Here is a 26,734-nt window from a genome sequence, read left to right on the forward strand (position 1 = left end):
GGCGGCAGAGGATACGAACAACATGTTGTGATGGAAAGAACTTATTATACGAGTAAGTAAAAAGTAGGGGGGACTAGTGATTACAAAAAGCATGCAACCCAAAAAAGAATAATTTTACTATTTTCATGACATTTTCCAGAAGAATTGAGCTTTGTACATTAACAAAGCTCTGAATTACATTTACTCAACTTTTCACTCAAAAAATCTTATTGAGCCAGGTACTATAAAGAGCCCTATGTACCAAGCACAATGACAAAATTTGGGGTGGGGGGTGAGGACACAAAGGAAATGAGGACATGATCTCTGTCCTCAGAGTTGACCCTGCAATGATGGACCCAGGCACATAAGCACCCAACTCCAAAATGAGGTGTCTTGTCCTTAGGTAACACTAGAGAAACAAAAGGAAGACAGTAGAACTTTTCGATGATGCACTTCAGGATCTAAAAGGGTCTGTGATAACTGAACGGGGCATTCAAAACCCCTGGGCTGTGGTTCGTTCTCCCCATCAGACTCCCCTGTCCCCATCACCATTTCATCAGCCTCACAACAATGTGACCCTGAGCTTTATAGAGGTGAATTTCTTTTGTGAGGCATTTTGGGGGAGTTCTACTGTATTATGTAAAATCCCCAAAGAGCTAACTCTGGAAGACTTCCAAGAAGAGGGGGCATCCTGGAGAGGGAAGGGATCCTCAGGTGAAAAGCAAGGGGAAGAACATTCCAGACAAAAGGGGGAATAACAAATAAAGGCAAGAGGAAGGAAGTGTGCGTGGCATGTTTGAACCATTAGTAACAGGGAGAAGCTGTGCCCCAGGGAGAGGGTGGGAGTGGTGGAGAAACAGCTAGAAGGCTTGTCTGAGGCTGGCTAATTAACAGAGAACCATTTGTCCTAGCACCTTAACAAGGGTCCCTGTTGACTGATGAGGGGAAACACCCGATGCACCCCAGGGCACATACAAACACGGCTGATGTGCTCTCCACCGGCCGTCTGGTCCTGTTCCTTACTAGGCAACACAGCACATGAGTCCTGTTAGCTCTAAGGTACTACAGATGGGCCCGTGTCTGGACAGGAAATAAATGGAGAACTAGCCCAATCATTACAATTCAATGCAGCCAACATTTACTGAGTATTGGGTATATGAAGTCATCTTGCTGAGCCCTGAGGAACGCATGACAGCACTCCAAAATTTATCAGTGGAGTCGAGAAGGCAGTCATTAATAATAGATGTAGAATGTGATATATTGTAATATAATCCAGAAAATTCTAGGGCCTTTGAATAAGATCTTCAAACCTTAGCCTGACAGTGAAGTGGAGAGCCCAGCAAAGATCCATTATATGCTCTCAAGGCAGCCAGTCAACCAGGCTGACGTGGCCTCCACACCGGATGGAGGGAGCCATTTTGACTGCAGCCATGCTGAGGGAATGCAGATGGGAAGGAACCTTCCCGTGGCATGGCCAATCTCACCAGTTTCCTCTGGGCTTCCTGAGTTCCTGTAGTTTAGGCCTAACCCTAATGATCCATGAACCAGCCCTTCCATGGCCTTGGCCTTCAGGAAGGGGAACTCAGAGAATGTGAGCCAGTGTACCTCACGCCTGGGCGGAGAGGAGCGTCCAAACCCAACCGCCAATCTCACTCCTGAGGGGAGAGCGAGATCCCCATCACTCTTTGAGCCAAAAGGACACCCTAGCCTGAAAACTTCTGGCACCCTGCCATCTACTCTCTTGGTTCTCTTGGTTTCTCATCCATATTAAGGACAACCGTCTACTGTAAACCTATTCATAATCACTTCTCTCTCTTTATAAACCAGATCAAAACAAACAAAAGCGAGCACAAAAAAATATTTTCATACCTGGGCATCACTTCCTCTTGGGAACCTATGAAAACACCTCAAAAGCAGGCCTGGTTCTCATCAAAAGCACAATCCGGTCCTTTCTGCAATGTCCGTCATGCGTAGAACGATGTACACACACCCCCTTCCATCTCCTCTCCAGTGGGGAAGGCACACCGCCCCACCACACCCCGCCAACAGTCATCCCCTACCACTCTCTAAAATGTAAGGAGGCGATGTTCCAAATCCCCAATCACGCCCCCCCCCCCCATAGAAAACTTGCTCTATGCTCAGAACAAAGCCTTTCCTTACTGGAGCACACGACTTGTGGTAGCTGTGGTCCCCCAGACCCAGCCGGTCACTCCCATGATCCATCTGGTCCTGCCCCACCAGACCGCCCCCTCCACGCATCGAGACCGGAAGGAATCTTCCGCCCTTTTCTTTGCTCTGACTGTTCTTTCAACCAAAGACGCACTGTTCACCCATTTGCCACCAGTGGCCAAGGCCGTCCTCCTGTGGTAGGTACGAAGTCCGTGGTGGAGCACAGCCTCCATTTCTCTGGGCAAAGACACAGAGAAATGTGTGTGGCTTGCTGGGCTTGTATCAAGCACATATTTCATTCTTCTTGTTACGACAGATGGTTATCTACCGCCTGTCTCTCTAAGTAAATGATAAGCTCTTTGAGAACATGAAATTGTCAACTTTATGTCTCCACAACCACCAGGCTTCACACACACCGGTTTGTAAAGGTCTGCTGAAGGAATTAGTTCTCCTGAGAGTTTCATTTAAAATATGTGCTTGCAGAAAGGAGCCTTCAACTTTATTTCATCATGATCGTATTTGTTTTCATAGTCCTGGAGGCAAATTCTGAGGTCTCTTTAGAAAAAGCCTGGGCCCCCAACCTGAAGGGAATATAAATTCCACCACCACCACCCCGCCCCCCTTATGTCAGAGACATTATGTATCTTCTTCCCAATTAGTCACAAGTCGCTCTTAGTTATAATCCGTATGTTCTCTTGGCGGGCTGTATGATTTAATAAAGACCAACACCACAAGAGGATCTGGTGAAATGAAAAATCTGAGCACAATGTAAAAGCAAACCAAGAGTAAATTTGCTGCTGTACATTTGTGATATTTCACTGAATTTCCTCATCTCCTATTGCTCGCATAAGAACAAATAAATGGGGTGTCTGGGTGGCTCGGTGGGTTAAAGCCTCTGCCTCCGGCTCAGGTCATGATCCCAGGGTCCTAGGATCCAGTCCCGTGCCGGGGCACCGGGCTCTCTGCTCAGCAGGGAGTCTGCTTCCCCGTCTCTCTCTACCTGCCTCTCTGCCCACTTGGGATCCCTTTCTCTCTGTCAAATAAATAAATAAAATCTTTAAAAAAAAAAAAAAAGAACAAATAATTGGTTCCTTATTTGGTCGATAATTCTCAATAAATATACAGATGCTTTCATTTTACTTTACAGATCTGTTATTAAAGCAATAAATTTATTTTTCATCCACACAAATGGTAGTATTAAGCCATTACTGGATGCATTACATTTAAATTCTCATGCCCCAAGTGTTAGTCTAAGGCTCCTTTTACTCACTTTTATCCTAATACCACAGTGGTGATGAACCTGAGGGTTTGTTTACTGAGCACCATAGGAAGAGCCCACTACAATTAATTCATTAACGTGTTCAAGCACTGCTATGACTTTCCTCGTACCAGAAATCTTAAAATTCAAACTACCACACTACGAAAAGTTAATTCTTTACGACACGACATACCGAGTACTTCATCTGGCCACAAGATCTTGGGCAGGTCATTTGAAGTCTCTAGCTGAAAACCTGAAGCAGCAGACCATAATCTCTAAGGAAACTTCCAATTCTAGTACTCTATTAAAAGATTAAATACTTTTATCTGATTCCCTGTTTACCATGCCACCCTGATTTACTTCATGCAATGTAATTTAATTCCTCAATGTGCACACTTTATCAACTTTACATCGCAAATATTACAAATGATCTTATGCCCCATGCTATATATACTATATGAGGAGGGATCGTTGTTAGCTTTTCAGATCATCTAGCACGTCATTTTGGAACCAACAGGAAAGAATGACATAATCCTACAACTCAGCAACCGAAAAACCCAAATAACCAAATCAAAAATGTGCAAAAGATTTGAATAGACATTTCTCCAATGGAAATATACTAATGGCCAAGAACATCATCAGCTATTAGAGAAATGCAAATCAAAAGCACAATGAGGGTGGTGTCTGGATGGCTCAGTCCGTTAAGTATCTGTCTTTGGCTCAGGTCATGATCTCAGGGTCCTGGGATCAAGCCTCATGGCAGGCTTCCTGCTCAGCAGGGAGTCTGCTTCACCCTCTCCCTCTGCCCCTTCCTTACCATTTATGCTCTCTGTCTCTCTCAAATAAATAAAATCTTAAAAAAAAAAAAAAAGCACAATGAGATACTGCTTCACGGCCATCAAGAGAGCTAGTATTAAAAACAAAAACCCTAAAAAATAGAAAATAGCAAATGTTGACCAGGATGTGGAGAAACCGGAACCTCCATGCATTCGTAGAAGGATACAAAATGGTACAGCCACTGTGGGAAAGTTTGATAGTTTCTCAAAATATTTAAAGCATGCAATTACCATATGATCCACTGGACTGAAAGAATGGGAAGCGGGAACTCGAACTGGTTCTTTGTAGACTACCCATCACAGCAACACTCTTTACCATAGCTAGATGGTCATGGTAACCTGAGTGGCTATCAACAGGTGCACGGATAAACAAAATGGGGGAATACTATTCAGTCTTAAAAAGGAATGAAGTTCGGCACACCTGAGTGGCTCAGTCTGTTAAGCCTCTGCCTTTGGCTCAGGTCATGATCCCAGGGTCCTGGGATGGAGCCCCACATGGGGCTCCCTGCTCAGCCAGAAGCCTCCTTCTCCTTCTCTTTCCCCCTGCTTGTGTTTCCTCTCTTGCTCTAACAAATGGATAAATAAAATCTTTAAAAAATAAAAAATAAAAGGAATGAAATTCTGGCACCTGCTACAACGGGGTGAACCTAGAAGGCGTTCTGCAACGTGACCAAAAAAAAAACCAGACACAAAGGTGCAAATATTGTATGATTCCACTCACGTGAGGTAGCTGGCATCATCAAGTTCATAGAAAGTAGACCGGTTGTTGCCAGGGGTTGAGGGCAGCAGGGTTATCGTTTAATAGGTACAGAGTTTCTGTTTGACAGGGTGAGGACGCTCTGGGGTGGATGGGCTGACAGCTGCACAGCATCATAAAAGCCCTTCACTCCACCAGATTATACACTTAAAGATCTCTCTAATGGTAAATTTTATGTTATGTAACCTTTACCGCAATTTAAAAAAAAAAAAAAGTAAGTAGCATTTACGAATTCACTACTCTTTGCACTGCTTCCTTCAGTCCTATCACGGATGATGGTGACTCTGATTCCAGGCAACCGGAAGTTTTCATGAGCCAAACGCGTGCGCGCGCAGCCAATGGGCGCATGCGCACACACCGAGCGTGCGAGGAAAGAGAGGGAAGCCAGGCGGGAACTGAGGCTTTTCAAAATTAAATAAGGGCCAGTTTCCTGTTCATGGTGATGACACCTCAAACCAAGCGAGGGGAAAGCCTCTCCTGGCCACGCGCACGGTCAGCTTCTCCCAGCACCCACCTCTGGGGAGGGAGGAGAGCAGGGACACCGATTAGCAGTGCTGCTGGTTAGAGCGCCGGCCTCGAAGGAAGGGAAGTAGAGCCCGGAGATGGAGATCAGGACTTCCCCCACGTGGTTTTCCTGGACGATAAAAGATACCAAGCAACAGTTGAATTCTACCTGCCAAACGAAGTGTGGAAGGATTGTAGAAAAACAAGAGGGACAGCAAAGCAGTATGCTGTTTTGTGCCTGTTATGTGGTTTATTATTAAGAATCTGTCTTCTAGGGGCGCCTGGGTGGCTCAGTCATTAAGCGTCTGCCTTCGGCTTGGGTCATGATCCTGGGGTCCTGGTGTCGAGCCCCACATGGGGCTCCCTGCTCAGTGGGAAGCCTGCTTCTCCCTCTGCCTGCCTCTCCCCCTGCTTGCGTTCCCTCTCCCGCTGTGTCTCTCTGTCAAATAAATAAATTAAATCTTTTTTTAAAAATCTGTCTTTTAGGAATTAAAATGTATACAGCCGGCCAAAAATGTGTGCTATTGGCGCTGCTGCTTCCCCTAGGCTCTAAGACAAGGCCATGTGGCCCATGAAGACCTCTAGAGGGGATTCACCCACATCTAACAGCTCTTCCAGAAGTGGGGCCTTCCCAACTGCTTGATTCTGTTTTATATAGCTGTTAAAATTCGTGATCTCCTTGCAGTCATATCCTCTTGGCTAGGAACGCAGATCCTCTACCTAGCTAACTCAAATCCAAGCTTATTACCTTGTAACCTTTTCAACCTCCCTCTCCACAGTTAGCACTGAGTAAATAAATACCTGTGAAATACATTAACTGAATGAATGAATGAACAAAATAGTCCACTGTGCCAGGGGAATGACTCATCTTAACCTAAACTGCAACCTGACTTTAAAGAATTTTGTTTAAAAAATTCTTAAGTCTTAATGTATGAAATGCACCTGTAAGAGAGGCAAATCCTCCCCCGCAATATTGTAAATTCATCCTGACTTCTCCACTCCGCAGTATGACCACACCCAGAAGTGGAAATGTAGTTCATCTGTCTACATTCCCCCCTGGGGCCTCCTTGGCAGGCTCCCCATTTCTACTTTCACTTTATAACCCAGAGGAGAAAGGGGAGCACTGCCATCTGTGTTGGTCTCTGGGAGTACCCAGAACACCCCCACAAGCCCACAGTGTCCTTTTGGGGCAAGAGCTTCTTGTCTGACTTCTCTGTCCCCATTCTATCCTGAGAACCTTAACTTCCAAGGTCAGCTAAACAGTGCACACGAGTGAAGTTTTTCCATATGAACAAAATCCCAACATTCCCCAAAACGAGTCAATAAAGATTTACCTTCAGGATTACTATTTTTTAAAGTGAGATTATACTTTCCTGTTCTTCTGTCAGTTGCAAATCCCCAAACCTACTAGAATTCACTTAAAACTAATCTGCAGTGTTTTCATTGGTAGAAAGCAATCAGGAAAGCTCTGACCCACTAAGCAGCTGGGAATTTCTATGCTGAAGGTTTGGTTTAGTCTTTATTTTTCTAGCTGCCGGCCCTGCTAACATGATTCAGTGAAGGTCGTATTTAATCTCACAGAGAAAAGCTACCTAAGCAGTTCTTAGGTAGGCTTCAGTAAAAATAAATTGCCTTGGCTCTGTGGAGAAGAAGTCTGTTTCTTCAACCCAACAATTATAGTCAGAGGGAACAAATAAAGGCAACTATAAAATACTGTACTTGATTTTCAAAGAATTTCACTGCTTACACGTTATGACTAAGTGTTCATTAATAATAAGGTTATTGTTAATAACTAACCCACCAAGAAAGGAGCAGCTCCCAAATATCCCCACATCCCAAATATCTCCGGTTTATCAGTGACTATAGCTTATTTATATGTACAGGGAGCAATTAGTACACTCGCTGGATCTTAAATGTCAAAGAAAAGAGCTGGTAAAATTGTTTTAAAGTCCTAGGTACAAAGGAGAAGGAAAAAAAACAATTTTTCACCTTCTGGATGTTGAACCCCTAATACAAAGCGACAAATCTCGATGTTTACATGCCCACTAGATATACCATTAGGTTTCTAACCCAACACAGCTCTGGGCCATCCATTCTGAACCAGAATTCAGCCTTCTGAGCTAACCTTTGCTTCGAGGCTGAAAATCAAATCAACAAATATTTATCTACTTCTTACTGCGTATCAAGTATTGGTGGGGAACACCACCAGCCTAGCTCACAAATCCCATGCCGGGTAGCTCTTACACATGGAGAAACCCAAGGAATCGAGGATTGTCTTAACAGTTCAAGGGGCCAGAAATGTTCAGGGCGTTTTAGTATCTTGGGCTGAAGAGATCAAGGTGGAGTTTATCTGGGGAGGTGGGGGGTGGGGGAGGGCCGTGCAGTTTTCACCAGATGACCGGACCACATCACCAAAATGACCGCTCAAATCTGCTTTCCCTCAGTCCTGTTAGGTTCAGTCCTCCGATAACAACTTTTCCCCTTACTTCTCTTCATGTCCTAATCCTGTACCACACCTAACACGGCAGCCATTTGCGGCCACCGCACTCTCAAAATGCGGCCAGGCTGAATTTAGATGTGCTCTAGGCACAAAAGACACATTGGATCTCGAAGATTCTGTACGAAAAAGGAACGTAAATGACCTCATCAGTATTTTCATATGAATCACATGTTGAAATGATAATATTTTGGACATGCTGAGCTATATTAAATAGTAAAACTAAATTTTCTACTTTCTTTTTACTTTCCTAACATGGCTACTAGAAAATTAAAGATTATGCCTGCAGCTCATGTTTTATTTGTATGGGACAGTGTTTTGTTTTGTTTTTTAAAGCTATGCTTTGGTACTCTGCCTCTGCGTCTGGTTATATCCAATACTAGCTCATAACAATCCAAAAATGTCTCCAGGATCTACAAAGGGATGAAAACTATTCTAAACTTTTTTTTTTTTTTTTTTTCAGATACAAGTCAGGGATTTGGAGGTTTCTGCAGTTGTGAGAAATCTTACGCCACACTCTGATGGAGTCCGACACTAAGTCATTCTCCAATAAAGGTTGTGTGACAAACAGAACTCTGCCGGATTCCTCAGTGGTCCTGTGAGATACTCCATCCCGACCGAGCCCCAGGAACGTGTACAATACAGAGAATGTATAGGACATAAAGATAGGGCATGTCTGCATTCACTTCCCCTAGAAACATTTTACTCTTCACTGGGCCATGAGAATTGGATCTGCAGCCATTTGTCTAAATTAATTGCTCTGATCCAAGAGGATAATTGTACCCTTACCCGCTCCGGGGAGCCAACTGGTTATAGCTGGGACTAGCTCCCTGGGTTAAGTTCCCAGGGTGCCAGAAAGACCTGTCTCTAAGCGTGGACATTTCAAATGGAATGAAGCCCAGATCTTAGGAATACTCCTAGAAAAAGCCTGACATTCCAAAATGTTAGGATGAGAACCCTGAATCCTTTCCATCCACTCTCACGGGAGCGTAGCCCACACCCACCTGCTCTCACAGCATCATTGAGGGTCTGGGAATGGCTGTCCATTGCCACACCCCTCTGGCTGTTGACCTGGCCATGATGGTGGCTAAAGAAGTCTTTTCCCCTCCCCCAGTGTCTTGTTTCTGCTGTATTCATGAACATAAAGGAGGTATCTCTGAAGTGCAATAACATTTGTGACCCCCCACACGCACACAGTTTTTGACAAAACATGTCCCACCCTCCCCTCACCAAGGAGCCCTCAATCTCAGTGGCTTCAAGTACCAAGAGCTGAAACTGGGACAAAGGCATCTCTCAGCATGAGGTGGGAAAGTCCAGCTTCTACAGCCTGGCTCCATCCATCAGGGCAAACGAGCTCAAGAATGGCCACATCCAACGCTTGGTTAAGCCTCTGACTCTCCATTTCAGCTCAGGTCTTGATCTCAGGGTTATAAGTTCAAACCCTGAATTGGGCTCTATACCCAAGTATGGAGGAATACTTGGGGGAAAAAAAAAAAAGGCCTTATCCACGTACAGCACCCTCCTCCGCAATCGCCCAATCTTAACCTTTATCAAGGTGAGGTCAGATGGCACACTTCAGAGTTGTTGTGAGAATACTTTCCCGGTTATAAAAGCAATTGTACTGCTATATTAATTTGGAAACTCCCAGTGTTTCAAGGGGAGAAAAAAAGCCGAGCACCCTTGATCCTACCACGCAAATATTTTCTGCCAGCTATGTCTTTAATGATGTATATACGCATACACATACATCTGTAAAATAAAGTTAGGGTCACAGTTAAGTATCTCTTTTCCTCCACTCAACATATATCACAAGCACTTTTCCATCATTAAATGCAAAAAGATGAATTTGATCAGCTATCTGTCCTCATCATCCGGATGTGCCGGAGTTCATTTACATGCATCCCCATCGTGGGTACTTAGACTGTTTCCAAACTTTCACTATAACAAAAGCTAATTCAATGAACATCCTCATAAAGAAATCCGTCCCATCTCTGGTTACTTGACATGAGTACATTCCTAGAAGTAGGATTACTGGAACAGAGGGTTTAACATTTTTAAGACTTTGAGAATGTAACATCAAACTGCATTCCAGAAGATTTACTTCAACATACAATCCCAACTGCAACACGGAGTGCTTACTTTCACCATCGGTGACCTTCGGTACCCAGTGATGGCATTCGGGGCTCAGCCTTAACTGTGCCACCTGTTCTTTGGGGGAACATGGAATCAACCCTTACTGCTTTCCTGATTCCTAGTCCCCTCTCACAACCTGACCCCAAATAAAAGAGCAGTGAGGAAGACCAGCATGGGATCTAAGAGAAGACCAGCATGGGTCTGAGACAGCGATTCCAATATTTCTAAAAATGTGTATCACCATGTGTCTTCCTTTCGGGGCCCATGGTTGCCTCCAAAGGCAATTCTGGACCGAGTCTGAGAGAGGCTGAGGCCTCCGCCCGGGACATCAATTCCCCTAGCCACCGCAGCCCCAGCACTCTTACCTCAAAAGGCTTCAACCAAGCCTAAGGGAAATCTACCCACAACCTCCTGTTCACTTGCCCAAAGTCGGCTGATGCCTAGCGGTTTTCCCATCAGATTCTACGTCCCGCAGGATAAAAAGGCTTAATTCCAAAGTCAGACATGGGGGGGGGGGGGTTCTTTAGTATTTCAACTTGACCTTGCATTCCTGCTAATTAACTACCAACTTGCTCCCTGCTTCCCTGAAATTCCTTCAGTGACACCTGTAATGAGACAGAAAATCTACCTGCCTGAGTCCCTCTTTTCTCTCTCTCCCATTCCAGAATTCAGGAGGCGCTATTCTGCCCTACACCTTATTCTGTTTTTTCATCATCTCCCTCTACGACAGTGTCACCTTCCAAAGCTCACCCAGTCCTATCCTACCCATCCACGCACCCACTAACACCCCCTATCCAGGTGTTAGGACGCTCTTCTCACCACTGTAATTCTCATCCGGTTCAATAATTCCAGGGTAAGGAGAACAAAAAAAGCTCTCTTCAAAAATTACACATTAGGTATTAGTTGGGAAAAAAAAAAAAAAAAGCAATTTGTATGCAGTCCCTTCTCAGTCAAAATGTCAACCTCATGAAATGGTAAAGTCAGTAGGATTCTAAGATTATGGGGACAGGACAGTGTATTCTACCTATAAAATATTTCTTTAGATCCTACACAAAGCTGACATTTATCAGCTCAATAAGAACAAATTACACGGGAAGCTCATCTTTCCTTCCATCACACTGGGTGTGCAAGCATAGTAACAGATTGCTCAGTAGGCCTGAGAAGAAACTATTTATGAAAATTACACAGCACGTACTTAACTCCCAAAAATATTGGTTTAATGAAAATTAGAACTTTATCACACAAAATCCTAAATTAAGATATTTCGGTAAATGACACTGGCCTTGCCCTTGAGATAAACATGCTCAGAATCCCTCATCAGAAAGAACCACACGAGCCTTGTTTCTCATAAAAAGTGGGACGATGCTCCAATCCACGATTCTCTCTTGTTTAACGGAGCTGAATACCACACTGATAAAGGGGAAAATGAGCTGTAACAGAAACAAACACAATACAAACCCATAACTTTTGATGGCCTTCCTAGACCAAGAGACATACCCATAAAACAAAGCCCTTCTTGCCTCTTCAGAATGGAAAATTCAAAGGATCACAATCATCACACTAATACCACATTCATAGGACAAGCAAGGTCAACACAAGCAGGCCAGCGGAGAATGACCATGGATTCCCTACTCAAAGCCCTGTCTAAAATGTGGGAAATAGGTCTGCATAGCAGGGCCCAAGACAATACAAAAATAATCGATCAGGTCCTAAGAAGAGAAACCTGATTCAGTGGTTCTCTGCCTTTGCTCTGGCCCATGCATCTGAGGGACAGGGATCCAGGAGGCTCTGGTACGTAAAAGGCTTGCTATAGGGGTGGGGGTAGTGGGTTCTTTGGGTGAAAGAATCAAGGAGAGGAAGGCACTGTAGACACTCTTAAGTCTAGAAGTTCCTTGCGGCTTCTGAAAGCCCCCTTCCCCCAGGTGACGTTGAGGTGCACAAGAGCCCCATACCCCGTAGCAAACAGAACCATGCAGCCCCATTTTACAGATGTGATCGGGAGAGTTAAAGAAAGGGCGCAAACTCAATTCCGGGCCTCTGGACACTTGAGTTCACTGCACCTGCTCTACACAGAGCCTTGAACACAGCTGGTGGTCAACAAGTATTTAATAAACTAGTGATAGACGGTTACATGTGTGTGTTCATTCACTAAAATAACTGCCTGGGTTATTATAATTGTTCACATCCTGGGATCCCTGGATGAGTTCCCCAGCAGAACACAATGTTCCTGCCGCCAGCAGGGATCCTGGGCTAGTTGCAGAACGCAGAGACCCTAAGGGGACTATGAGTTTTAGATCAACCAGATTTGAGGATGCTCCTCCTCGAGGGTCGATCAGGAGTTCTGCCTAGAAGTCTTATGCCACTCTCATAATAAACATAGGCCTCAAAGTCTTCCTAACTAAACACAATTTATTTCAGGCACAGTTTGTCAAAAGATGGAGCTGGTGAGGGGGAAAATCACTCAAAAAGGATGCTTGAAGGTAAAATGCTGGCAGCTAGGGGCCTGCTGCCTGTAGCCCACGGGGCCTGGCAGAGTCCCCAGGACAGGATAGGGCTTGGCATCAGGTGCCCCAGGGCTGGATTTGCTGTTGGTATATCTCTCTTGGTATATTATAGGTAATTTATCAGTCTTTGTTGAAAAATCAAGATTTATTCCAACTGCCTCACTTCCGTTTCCAGCATCCACTTCCTTGAGTGCCATTCCTGAACCCTGCCTTGGGCAGACATTCTGCACCCAACAGCAATCACACTCAGGACAAAAGCAGGACACATCTGGGGCAAATGAGCAGAGAGCCCTGCCCTCCTACCCCATATGAAAAGGACCTGATGTCCCATACAGACAAAGAGAAGAACTGATTTTATTCTTAATAAAACTGACACTTCACGGCAATTTACATTCTGTTTATATATTACTTTATGTACTCTTAGATGTTATAGTTTATCAAAATATACTATCCGTTTATTACACATATGCAGTGTTGGGCATACAGTAAGCATTCAGTAAGTTAAAGTTAACCGAATTCCCTTAAAGATGTTACAGCTAGGGATGCCTGAGTGTCTCAGTGGGTTAAAGCCTCGGCCTGGGGTCGTGATCTCAGGGTCCTGGGCATAGGGGGGGGGGTCTCAGCTCAGCAGGGAGCCTGCTTCCTCCTTCTCTCTACCTGCCTCTCTGCCTGCTTGTGATCTTGTCTGTCAAATAAATAAAATCTTTAAAAAAAAAAAAAAAAAAGATGTTACAGCTAAATACTAAAATCAGCTAGGGACATACCCATAATAAAGATAGTGAATTAGAGAGTCTGAAGCAACTGTGAAGAAAATTCACACTAAAGCACCTTGAGCCTGAAAAGATGGAGAGAGAGAGAGAGAGAAAGAGAGAAAATACATTGGCATCACTGTTATTTCCATATCATTTGGTCTCCATGGATACCATCTAATTCTCTTCTGACAGGAAAAAATTCACTGACAATATTATATTTCACTATTAAATTCTTTGATGCTTTACATAAAAAAGCTATGCTGTGTTAATTCCTCGCCATTATCCATATACTCTCAGAAGAAGTTAATCCTTTTTGCTGCAAAGTCTGTAAAAGAAAGTCACTGTTCAGTCCTGATTTCCTGGCTTTTTCACATTAAAAATAAGGACAGAATTCTGAAAGTTAATGCCTTACACCTTGTAGATTGCTGTAACTTATACAACCTTCTTTCATACCCAGTATCTCATCTGTTCCCCAAAGCAACCCTATCAGATAGGCATTTAAGTATTATCATCACCTTCCACAGAACTAACCCCAAAAGGTAATCACCGGTTGTGTATTATCAGCTCACCAATTACAATACAATTTCCCCAGAGGGCAAGGAAATTCTTCTGTTCTGAGTTGAACCCGCAGAGCCTAGAACTGTGTCTGGTGCTTACTGAATATCCCAGGAATATTCATTAAATGAATAAATAAGGCCCTTCATCTGTTTTACTCCCCTTTTTGGTGTAAAGCACAAAACAGAACCATGTCCCAGATACCCCATTTAGAGTTCTGCTCTCTATCAAAAGGAAATTGAGCGAAAATGTTCTAGAAACAACAGAGCTCATATTCAATAATCATAAGAATAAAAGGACAGTGTCCCTGCAAACATGAAGCAATGAGTGCCCACCAAAAGATAAAAATCCTACATCTCAAATGTTCCACTACTCCTTGTGAGGTTTAACTCGCTTGGGTATATTCAACATCTGCCCGATAAAGGACTTCAGAAGGCAGAGGAAGAGAAAAGTGAGGCCATGGTTCATAGAGCTGTTAGGACCTTAGGACAACCATTTCTTTGCCATAATTTGCTTCCAATTTAACTACAAACTCTAACTCTTGATTACCATGACATTTTTACAGGTAAGTCTGAGATATGCAAAATTATCTTCAACTTGTGAAGATCAAAAGAAAAAAGACAAGTCACTGAGAATGAAGCATATAAATGTTTAATATTAGGAAGCAATTACAAATCATCACAGAACAGAACTCCTGAATCCAAGAGGCCAAAATCTAACTTCTTACACAACAGGCTGTGTTATAAATTATAATCATTCACTAATTAGGAAATTCCGGACTTTGCCATCCATCAATCAATAGACGTTCCAAGGTTACCCCGCAGAAGTGCCCGTTTAATTTCCAAATATTCCATCTCCGAAGTTTCCTTAGAAAAGATAAATTTTTTCTAGGATTTTTTAGGTTTCTATTTCTACCTCTTTCCCCCCTCCAAAAAAAGAAAAAAAAAAAAAAAAAAAAGAAGAAGAAGAAGAAGAAGAAGAAGAAGGAAGGACATGGCGTTGGGAAAATTAGAGAATCCTGAATCTGTGTGCACCCCGAAGTGAAACAGTGATCCCTTCCAGGTCCTGGTGGGGAGCGCGCATCTGCCTGACATCAAGACGACCCACCTTTCGAACTCAAGTCTGCCACCAGACCTCTGTCTGCACCTGCCCAGCGAGCACCAAAAAGTGCAGGCTCCTAAGCTCCAGTGCCATTTTCAATCGGTCTGAAAACTAATAAATGACGGCAGGCTTGACAGCAGCCTTGGCGATTCCTGAAAATCCACAACAGGAAATGTAACTATCCTCCACCCTCCCTAGCCATTCATCAAAAGCAGACCGAGTCGCAGCAACAGAGAGGCCAGTGGCACAAGGCAAAAATGCCAGCAGTTTTCCTCCTGGAGAAAGACTCTGCGTTTTCTTATTCCGTGACCGAGGACGGGGAGCCCTACCCACCGGCCGCACCGGAGGGAGGAAGCTGAAGAGGGACGGAGCGGCTAAAAAATGTCCCCAAGTTCCAAACACTCCACGAAGGGGTTGCATACGAGTGAACGCCGCCCCGCTCGTGCGCGGCCACCCCGACTGCCAGTCCCAGGGGGCACATGTACGGCTGATGCCCCAGGCTTCTGCCTACACCCCCGGACCCGGGCGCGCGCCCGGAACACCGTCTCTGCGCCCGGCTCGGGCTGCCAGCCTCCTTCCCTTCTCCCCCTCTAACAGGGCAAGGGGGTAGGGCGGCAAACGTACCGAGACCTGGGGGCCAAAGACAGATGCCGGCGCGTCCTGGCGAGGGGACGTAGTTACACCCAGAGGCCCCTGGAACTTGCAGCGGCTGCCCGAGCCCCTCTCGGGGGCCGGCCCCCAGGCCGGGGCACCGAGCGCGGCCGCAGGCGGGCGGGCGCCACGATTGGCCGCGGCGGGCAGCGCTCGGTGGGCGAGCCCGGCCGGCGAGGCGGAAAGGAAGTGGCGGCCACGGCTGTGCACCAACCACGTTCGGCCGGCGGGCGAATGCCACTCGGCGCCCAGAGCGGGGTCGGAGGGCGCGGGGCGGGCACTCGCGTCCCCACCCCGCCGCTGCCCGCGCCCCTGGACCCCCAGGGGACGCCCGCCCCCACGCCTGCCAGCAGGGCGCCGCTCGGTCCCCGGAGGCTCCCCGCCCCCACCTCGCCCGCTCCGTAGCCGAGGCGGGTCAGGCCCAGCGCGCCAGGCCGGCCCGGGGGCGCCTGCGGGGACCCGGCGGCGCCCGGCGCTAGGCCGCGGCCGGGGCGGATGACCCCTCGGCGCGGCGCCCTCCCGGGACGCGCCGCCGGAGCCCCTCCCCGCGCGCCTGGACAAGTGCAGTGACAAAGCCCCCGGGCCAGGCCGGACGCTGGCCGGCGGGAAGGAGGACGCGGCGTCCCTCCGGAGCGGCGCTGGCGGCAGCGGCCCAGCTCCCAGGAAGCCGGGCGTGCCGGCCAGGCCCTGCGCCCAGCCCCGCTCGGAGCCCGCCCGCCGCCTCCGGCCGCTGGCACCCGACGCCCGCGGCCGCTCCCCCAGTCCCGCGGGCCGGCGAGCCCTGGGACCGCTGCGGGGCGCCCCACCAAGTTTCCTTTGGCCGCGGCGCCAGGCGCCTCTCCTGGCCGGGGCGCGGGGCGCAGGCGGCGGGGCGGACGGCGGGCTCCTGCTTGTTTTCGCTGGGGCTGCCCGGAGAGAGGCGCCGCCGCCGGACACCGAGAAGGACCCGCTCCCCTCCTTCGGATCTGGTGGCGACCGCGTCTGTAAACACACACGCACGCAGACACATGCACACGACAATTTTGTTTTAAAAGGAGGCCCGACTCCGGCGGACCTGCACCCACACACACAACACCTGGGGCGCAGAATCACACAGAGCAGGTCTGTGTCCATGGAGCCACCTCTCCCCGTCTGCAAATCCAAAAGTGAAATTAAACCTCCACCAACCTCCTCCTCCTCCTCCTCCCTCTCTACCTCCTCCTCCTCCTCCTCCTCGCAGCCTCAGCAGCCCCAGGAGCAGCAGCAACAGCAGCAGAACCTGCTTCCCCTAAAATCAGATGATCCATAAGAGCTCCGACCGTTCCTCCAAAAATCGGTATTAATATTCATGAACCCCAGCATTTTCCGCCTGCAAAACACTGTGTCAGACCCGTCAGGACGCGCGCACACACACACAAACACACACACACATCCCCTCCAGTCCTCACAAACATGCCCTCGAGAAAAACACACACGCACAGTCACAACTATTATTTGAAAAATGTTACCTCTCGGTGTGCTTTTTCACACTACCAATACAATTCCGCAAGGTTTAAGTGTTGCTAGGGTGTGTGAAATGGAAATGAAAGCCCGTCAGTTGAATAATCGCAGGAGCAAAACTAAAAGTTACTCCCCGGCTTGCCTGAGAACAGTCCAGATCGAAAGCAAAACAAGGAGAGGAAACTGCGAAGAGCTGAGGCTGGAAATCCCCCCACCCCCCGCCCTCCTCCCTGCCTGGCTCCCTCCCTCCCTCGCCTCCCCCCTCCGCCCTCCTCCCTCCGCCCTTCCTCCCCAGTGTTTGTTTCAAGCTTGTGCAAGCGGGAGGTGGAGGCGGAGGGAGGGCGCGCGCGGCCGGGCCGGGAGGTGCGGAAGTTCGCCGCCGCCGCTCATTGGCGGGCCGCGCCGCTTTCATCATTTCTCGGAAAAGTCAATTTCATTTTCACTTCCCCACGTCGCGGCAGCAGGAGCAACAAGCGGCTGCTCGTGAGTCTGTGGTTGGCACACCGGGACGCTCCCGCTCGCCGCGCCCACCGCCGAGGCTTGGGTGGGAGAGGTGGGGGTGGGGGTGAAGGGGGTGGTCCGGGAGCGACCCGGGCGCCTGCTTCGGTTCTGGCCAGAAGCTAGCGGCGGTAGGAGAGGAACGCAGGTACCCGAGCCTCCACCCTCGGGGTTACCTGGAGGTTGGGAAGGAAGGAAGGGGGAGGAGGCGGACGGCGGCGAGGGGAGCAAAGGGGGCGCTTGCCTTCCAGCGGGTGGGGCAGGTGTGAGTGGTGTTGAGCACCGCTGTTTTCAGGGGGGGTGACAATTCACTCTGTGACATGCCCGCCTCCAGGAATAAAAGGAACAATGAACTGACAAGACAGCAGTACTTCGATAGTCACGCAAGAACCGGGCCCGCCGAGGACCGGCGACCTTAACCTTAACTGAACCGTCGTCAGGAGTTGAGGGTGTCACCATTTGGAGGGCTGTCGCCATCTCTGGCACCACCTGGCGCTCTGTTCCGGAGGGAAGGTGATAAAAGGGGGTGTCCCCCCACCCCACCCCGGGTCGGTCTACAGCAGCACATGCGAGACCGAGTTATCGCCGGTGCAACAGAAGTTCCTTTACTGCAGGAGGAGGTGCGCAAGGGTGTGAGTTAATCTTACATCCAGATGGCTTTATCCTGGCCGGTCCAGGAGAGGGGCTTCGTACTGGGGATGCGTTCGTTCAGCCAGGTTGAGATTTGGCCCCTTTAACTTAGTAGCTGGGCCTGCTCCCTCAAAGTTGTTCGACCAAAGGCCTCGGTTTTCAATGCTGTGAAACGGGGATAAGTGATAGAACCCAAGAATACAACTACAGCACCTGTCCCCTTCAGGGTGTGTGAGCTCACACCAGCACAATTCATTTGAAACCTACCGCTTTGGGGTCCTTTGCCTTAACAGTGTCAATTCTCATCTAATTATACCTCTTTCTTCCCTCAACTGCAGTTTAACCTGCCTTCTCCCAACTTCTCTCTGCCACCAAGAAAGACCCTTCCTGGGAGGCCGTAGCTATTGCATGTGAACACTTCTAAAAACATAGCGCCAAAATCCCTCTTTGCCACTGAAGTATTGAATTCTGTGGATTGGAAGAAATAAAAGTCTCTCAGTGTGCATATGTGATGAGGAGATGGCTGAGTGTTTAGGATTCTGCTTCGTGGCTGTGATCTCAGAAACAGATCTCACATATGCACATTGCTTCTTCTTCCCTCTCCTGTAATACTGTCTGACACAGACACTTGCTTCCTTATTTCATAGAACATTGACCACTCCAGGCACTGAGCGTCCTTATAGACAAAGTCTGTAGGGCGGCTGTCGCCCTTTACCCACCTAGGGACACAAGTTAAAAACCCAGTAGTCATTCGTGATGTCTTCTTTCCCCCAACATACATCCAATGGGTAGCACCCTACTGACCTGTTGATGCTAATACATGTGGGCCTGGCCCCTTCATCCCCAATGCACTCCCTGTGACCAGTGAAGGCAGCTGTTGCCAACCATGCCCACCCTTGGGCTCCTCCGGGTTAGCAGCCAATGCAGTAGAAAACTGACTTCAAATAAAGCATGATTCTAACCCTAATTCTGCTTCTCATAAACCGCCCTGTAACCTTCAGAATAAAGTCCATTTTTTTATTACATATTTATTTATTTGGAGAGAGAGAGCGCAAGCGAGGTGGGGGGAGGGGCTAGAAAGGAGGCAGGCAGAGAGAGAGAATCTCTGCCAGGCTCCACACCCAGCGTTCCGTCAGACACAGGGCTCCGTCTCGCAACTCTGAGATCATGACCTGAGCCAAAATCAGGAGTGACTTCACGACAGAGCCCCACAGGCGCCCCATCGAGCCCATATTATTTAACGAAACCTATAAAATCCACTATGACCTGGCACCGAGCTACTTTTCCAGCCTCATCTCCTACAACTGTCCCCCCCCCCCCCCACCAGCTCTCTGCTCCTCCCTTTTGTCTAATCAGCTGTCATTTCTTTCTATAAGTCACCAAGAGCCAGCCTCTTTGTTGTTTTATCCTTTGCAGGGTACCCAGCACACAGAGACCCAAATACTTGTGAATTAATAATCACCTGCCCTTTTTTTCTCATGAAATATTTTAGACTTTTCCGAGTATTTTACTTTTTAATATATCGTAACTGATATTTATTGTACAGAATGCAGAAAATGCAGCAATGTTGGGAGAGGAAGATAAGCCACCTGAAATGTCACCAGTCAGAAATTGGGCTGTTGATATTTTTATGCATTTCTTCCTTTAATTTTCCCAAAGTGCCATTTCCAGTCCTCATTGGCACAGTCTCTCCATATCATGTAGAAATGCCCATTGCGCTGCCCATTTTCCATGATGTCTGAGTGACTTCCCTCTGTCCTGTTCTATTTCTTGGCTGGCACCTCTTCTGCTGCCAGCCCCCTAAATTATGGTGTTTCCAGACATTCCATCTTAAACCCTTCCATTTTCTCATTCCATGTGCTTTCCTTTTGAGTGCTCTCGCTCAAGGCCAAAGCTTCAGATAGCTTTATTTGGTGTTAGCTCCAAAATCTGTAGCTTCTGAGGCCTGAATTCATTGGGCTGAATTCATTACCTCCTGGACGGTCCTTGGGTTCGACGAATTATGCACGTCTAAAACTGAGAACATCACATCTTTCCCAACAATCTTGTATATTTGTCACCTCGCTGACCTACCCAGCAGACTGGCAGACATCCCTGACTCCTGCCTTTCCTGAGCCCCCTGGAGCTCCTGGAGGCATGGGTACTGTTTCCAATTTTTCAGGCCCCTGAACACATAAAGCATGGGATGAATTTCACTCTGTTCGTATAACCTTGATGATGTATCGCTACAGACCAAAAGTATAAATACGCCCCCCAAATCCACATGGTATTGATATACACAGTCAAGAAATATTTCTTAACCCTTTGATGAGATACATACACTCATAAATCTCTAGAAAATGGATTGATGTAGCAAAATATAATCTTTTCGAAAGTCCCTGAATAAAGTGACCTTTGCCATTCCAAAGAAATTTGACCAGACACCTTGGTCTAATACAAAACCATTGTTCAAGCAGTCTTCTGTAATGAAATGAGAGTGATCTCCTTAGTGAGGCCTGTTAATGTTTCACCTGTGGAATGGAACCTTCTAAAAGATCCATCTGCATGCATTAGAGCTAATTTCTTTTCAAAGAAGTTGAGTAAGAGCAGTGATTGGTTGGGCCTGTAGTGATTGATCTCTGTGCAGTGAAGGATTTCAACTAAGGAAGAAATTTAAAGATACATTCAAGGTTAACCTCTTTCAGATGGGTTTTTCATTTATTCTTCTAACAAGAATGGTTTGATAAAATAATCATTCAAATAGCAAATATTTATTAAGTGCCCACAAACTTTTCTCTGCGCTGGGAACTGAACCAAAACCATTGAAAATCTTGGCCTCCCGAAAAGGTTTCTTATAGTCTAGTAAATTGACATGTTAATTTCCATTACATTGTCCCCTCCATGTATAACCACATTAAAGTTAAGAATGTGCAATACAATGGCTGGCTCATTAAAGTGTTAAGTATTTGTAGTTCTGATTACATCAATAGTCTTCTCATCCATCAGTCAATGGATGTCCCAATCCTCTCCACCTTATCAATAATACAACTCTGTTCTGCTCACAAAGCATCTCCTTCATGGTGTTATAATTCAGGGGATTATAAAATCATAGAAAAGTATTCCACACCTGCAAAAGCAGTTGGACCAATACATAAACTATAGTCCTGAACTCCAGAGAATATTATTGTGAAGTCCACGTTAAATAAATATACAGTCAAGTTGGATTTTTGTTGAGACAATAGAACTGTGATGACATTGAAAAGCACTCAGTCAAAGTTCAAGGATCAGAGGCATCAAGTTGGAGAAATTCTTTTTTTTTTTAAGATTTTATTTATTTATTTGACAGAGATCACAAGTAGGCAGAGAGAGAGAGGAGGAAGCAGGCTTCCTGCTGAGCAGAGAGCCCGATGTGGGACTCGATCCCAGGATCCTGAGACCATGACCTGAGCCGAAGGCAGAGGCTTAACCTACTGAGCCACCCAGGCGTCCCAAGTTGAAGAAATTCTTGACTATTACCTCATGTATTGCTTTCTCCCACTTCACTAGAAACTGAAATGAGATTCATCTTGTTGCAATTATTCTCTGAAAGTCATGAATTTAAATTGAGTGATATATTGCCCTGTCCTTAGTAGTAAATATTAATTTTGTCCTGTTCTGATGAAGTAAGGGGAAAAATATTCTTTAAAATTGCCAGGATAGGGCACCGCACCCTGGCTGGCTCAGTTAGTGGAAGATGTGACTCTTGATCTTGGGGGGGGGGGGGTGTTGTAAGTTCAAACCCCACATTGGGTGTGGAGATTACTTAAAAATAAAATCTTTAAAAGTAAATAAATAAAAGGAAAAAAATAGGATGTGTGTGTGCACGAGAGAGAGAGAGAAAAGGGAAAAAGATTATCTTGTCTAAAAGCAAGGTTTACATTTTGAAAACTTCGTAAATCGTTTTTTGCTAAAATTTCTCTATTCCATCCCACATAGCTTTGAAATATTCATCACTTCTTCAAGGTGATAAACTATAAAGTAATACTTTTATTTTTAAAGTCAGAAGGAAAAGGTGTCAATAAAAAAAAAAAAAAAAGGAAAAGGCATCCATGGTTCTTTTTTGAGGTTCTTCAGAAAGAATTACTATAATAATTTCAAGTATTAAAAATATTTTAAATAAGAAATAAATTTCAAGTTTTTAATGCAAACCACATAATTCACTGGATCTGGATATTTAGAGATTTTTGTTTTGTTTTGTTTTTTGGTGTTTTCAAATGACTGACTTTATTTTTTTTAACTGATGCTTATTTTTTTATATTTTTTTTATTATGTTATGTTAGTCACCATACAGTATGTCATTAGTTCTTGATGTCCTGTTCCATGATTCATTGTTTGCATATAACCCCCAGTGCTCCATGCAACACATGCCCTCCCTAATACCCATCACTGGGCTCACCCATCCCCCAACCCCCCTCCCCTCTAACACCCTCAGTTTGTTTCTCGGAGGCCATAGTAGTTCATGGTTGGTCTCCCTCTCTGATAACCCTCCCCCTTCATTTTTCCCTTTCTTCTAAATTCAAATCAAAACCACATTGAGATACCACCTTACACCAATTAGAATGACCTAAATTAACAAGACAGTAAACAACATGTGTTGGAGAGTATGTGGAGAAAGGGGAACCCTCCTACACTGTTGGTGGGTATGCAAGCTGGTGCACCCACTCTGGAAAACAGTTCCAAGATTCCTTAAGAAATTAAAAATAGAGCTACCCTATGACCCTGCAATTGCACTACTGGGTATTTACCCCAGAGATACAGATGGAGTGAAAAGAAGGGGCACCTGCAACCCAGTGTTCATAGCAGCAATGTCCACAATAGCCCAACTATGGGAAGAGCTGAGGTACCCTTCAACAGATGAAGGGATAAAGAAGATGTGGTCCATATATACAATGGAATATTATTCAGTCATCAGAAAGGATGAATACCCAACTTCTGCATCAAAATGGATGGGACTGGAGGAGATTATGCTATTTAGAGAACTTTTTGTTACAGCTTCCACTCTTTGTAAGTTCCTCACTTCCAGCATATGAAGTGCGATGACAGTGTGTTCTCTTTCTTGCATTCTGAATGACACCCCTTTGTTCTACTTGCAAATGTTTGGAAATTTGCCAGTCAGACAGAAGAGTGTCATGAAACAAAGGATTGAGAGTATTTTTAAGTCTGACTTACTGGGAAAAACTTCACCTCTGCTAAATCCGACATGCACGTAACAGTTCACACACACACACACACACACACCCTTGAAGGTGGTAGGAACAAGGCAAGCCCCTGCTCTCCCAGAGTTTACATCCCAGTGGGGGCAATGTCAACAGACAGCCCAACCAATAAAAAAGTTACAGATTTGTCTTGGTGTTTTGAAGGAAATAAACAAGAGCTTTGATTGAAAATACCAGTGGATCTAGGTGGTCAAGGAAGGTTCCTCAGAGAAAATGACAGTTAAGCCAAGGCTTAAAGAACAAGAGGATAGGGGCACCTGGGTGGCTCAGTTGGTTGGGCTCCTGCCTTTCTGATCCTAGGATGGAGCCCCACATCCACATCGGGCTCCCTGCTCAGCAGGGAGTCTGCTTGTCCCTTTCCCTCTGCTGCTCCCCCTGCTTGTGCTCTCTCTCTCTGGCTTGCTCTCAAATAAATAAATAAAATCTTAAAAAAAAAAGAAAGAAAGAAAGAAAGAACTAGAGGATCCTGTGTTAGTTTCCTAAGACTGCCATAACAAAGCACCACAAACCAGGCAACTTAAATAAACAGGAATGTACTGTCTCCCAGTTATGGGAGCTGATAGACCAAGATCAAGGTGTCACAAGGAAAAGGTTGATTCCTTCTGAGGCTGAGGGAGGTATTAGGTCCATGCCTCCTGGCTTCCGCTAGTTTGTCAGGAGTCTTGGCCCTCTTTGCCAAAGATGATCTCTGATCTCTGCCTTTATCTTTACATGGTATTTGGGAGTGTATCTGTGTCCAAAATTCTCCTTTTTATAAGGATACCAGTTATTGGAATAGAGGCCCACCCTAATCAGTATTGTCTCATCTTAACTAATGACATCCGCGAAGACCTGTTTCGGCATAAGGTTGCATTCTGAGGTACTGAAGGTTAGGACTTCAGCATATGAATTTGGTTGGGGGGTGGGGGGTGGGGAGGACACCACCAAGTTCTAGTTGTGCACTAAAGGCCTGGGACAGGGGAAAGCATGGGGACAGAGGCCCTAAGAAGTGGAAGGGTCTGGTGAATTCTGGAAAACATGACTGAAGATCAAGGAGTTTGGGTTTTATTCTAGGATGAATGGGAAAGTTTCCATGGGTTCTGTGGTTTTAAAAGGTCATGTTATAAATTTCCCAGTTGTCGCTTTAGCCCTGCGATGCAAGGATTTCTTAATTTGTTGGTTTCTTAGGAGAATTTGCAACTGTTATTTTTTTGCCCTCTCAATTCATTACGTGTGGAATTTGCTGAGGAAATACAACATATTTATGATATTCTGAAAGTTCTGTCTTTTTTATTTTTTTGAAGATTTTATTTATTTGTCAGAGAGAGAGCGTGGGCACAAGCAGGCTAGTGGTACCACTAGCCTACCACAAGCAGTGATAGGCAGAGGGAGAAGCAGGCTTCCTGCTGAGCAAGGAGACTGACATGGGACTAGATTCCAGGACCCTGGGATCATGACCCCAGACCGAAGGCAGATGCTTAACTGAGACACCCAGGCATCCCCGGTTTTGCCTTTTAAGACACATTTTTAATTTCTCAGTTAAAATATTTATTTCCAGTTAACTTTCTCTCTGATTTTCATCTCCAGAAATGAAGTAAGCTTTAACTTCATTCTTTCTATCCCTAAATAAACTTTCCTTAAAGAAGAAAGAAAACAAGAAGATATATTCAACTATAGATTCCAGGCATTTTCCTCAGACTGTTTTGAGTGAACAGTGATCATTTTCAAGAGATTGTGTTGCCACAAAAATCAATATTCATTCCAAAGTTCAATGGCTCCAAACTATTTCAGTGTTTTGATTTCTAAAAAAATTTCAGATTTTTTTCTGTCAGAAACTCCTCATGTAATAAATCGTTTTCACAAAACTGAATTTTTGTTGCATAAGTAAGAATTCATGGTTTGCCTTGAACGTTCTGTAATTTGAAAGCAAATATTGGTTTAAACAGCCCCTCATGTATTTTCTCAACCTCAAGTTGTGGATCCTGATTTCTGCACCACTCCTCTCCTGGCAACCAAAAAAAGGTCAAGTTTTTTTCTGTTTTATGTATTGAGGTTCTGAGTAAGCTTTAATTTAGGGAAAAGGTTCTGTTGTTTTAAAAAAAATTTTTTTTCAATTTTAACACTAACGGCCACAAAAACTGTATGTCAGTTTTACATCGTTTTCAGATAATCAGAGAGAAAAAAGAACACACAACCAACCCTTAAGTGGGAAACCACGAAAGACTGAATGAAGGAGAGAAAGGAATACAGACACCAAGTGACAGGAGATGATTGTGAATGTCCATAGAACAGAGCCAGGCCCCTTAGAGGTACCAACGTTCTAGGCTCATCAACAATTGACTTGCTCAGGTGTGGGCTCACATTTTTCTTTGTTTTTATTTCCCATCTTGATGAGACCTTCTCGCGATGCAGAACAAAAGAATCGTGACTACTGGTTTTCATGTATGCAATTGAGGTTTGAACAAACCTTTTTCCCTCATTGAGAAACTGGAAAAAAATGACCCCCCCGAGCCTGTCATCTTTCATAATGTTCAATGCATGTTTTACCACATATGCACATTTTCTTTTGTTGGTATTTTTGCTTATGATGAACTTAAGTATGATAGTAGGAAATATTTATACCACACAGAGGGGAAAAAGAAAATAGAGTTTGTAGGTATGGTATGACCACCCCAAAGATGTCTTCTGAATAAGGCCAAATGGAACTACATCCAAACCTTAACAGTGATTGTCTTTGAGCAATGGAACTATGGATGATTTTTGTTCCTATTGAAAAGTTAATGTTGTTTGAGAATAGATTTCACTTTTATTCATGTAAAACTTTAAATACTACTGTATAGGTGATTTTGGAAAAGTATTTTTTGATATACGATGTTTATATAAATTACTTGTGAGTTTTAGCTAGTTTTTTCCATAGAACTTCAAAAAAGAAAGCACTGATGAATGTGTCTTATATTTTAGACTACATTCTTTTAAGAATTTTTAAACCTATATCTCTTTAAATTACATGGAAGATAATTTTTTTCCTACAGATAAATGCCATGGAGCTTCTCCTAATCTTTTATTTTATCAAAACATTCATCTTTTAAAACCCATTTATGTTTTTTTTTTTAAGATTTTATTTATTTATTTGACAGACAGATCACAAGTAGGCAGAGAGGCAGGCAGAGAGAGGAGGAAGCAGGCTCCCTGCTGAGCAGAGAGCCCGATGCGGGGCT

General features: G+C 45.3%; 1 protein-coding gene and 1 long non-coding RNA gene across 7 annotated transcripts in view; one reads left to right on the forward strand and one right to left on the reverse strand.

The window, feature by feature from the left end:
- Positions 1-17,355, reverse strand: part of IRF2 (interferon regulatory factor 2) — an 81,788-nt gene extending 64,433 nt beyond the window's left edge. Inside the window, exons 1-2 of one of the 5 annotated variants that reach the window (XM_059384414.1) lie at positions 17,184-17,355; positions 16,891-17,054 (exon numbers count right to left, since the gene is read on the reverse strand). The gene's annotated coding sequence lies outside the window, so the exon portion shown is untranslated. Of the gene's footprint in view, positions 1-5,513; positions 5,634-15,669; positions 15,777-16,771; positions 16,835-16,890; positions 17,055-17,183 lie in introns of those variants that run through there. The other 4 variants (XM_059384413.1, XM_059384410.1, XM_059384412.1 and 1 more) reach the window with 4 other exon arrangements.
- Positions 17,356-17,499: 144 nt separating this feature from the next.
- Positions 17,500-21,253, forward strand: LOC132006463 (uncharacterized). 2 transcript variants are annotated; one of them, XR_009401102.1, is made up of 3 exons: positions 17,500-17,658; positions 18,008-18,293; positions 18,642-21,253. It is a non-coding gene; the product is annotated as an uncharacterized LOC132006463 (long non-coding RNA). The 2 variants fall into 2 exon arrangements; XR_009401103.1 differs by having other exon boundaries at positions 18,008-21,253.
- Positions 21,254-26,734: the final 5,481 nt, after the last annotated feature.

This window comes from Mustela nigripes, chromosome 18 (genome assembly GCF_022355385.1).
Source record: "Mustela nigripes isolate SB6536 chromosome 18, MUSNIG.SB6536, whole genome shotgun sequence".
In the NCBI taxonomy this organism is placed as follows: Eukaryota; Metazoa; Chordata; class Mammalia; order Carnivora; family Mustelidae; genus Mustela; species Mustela nigripes.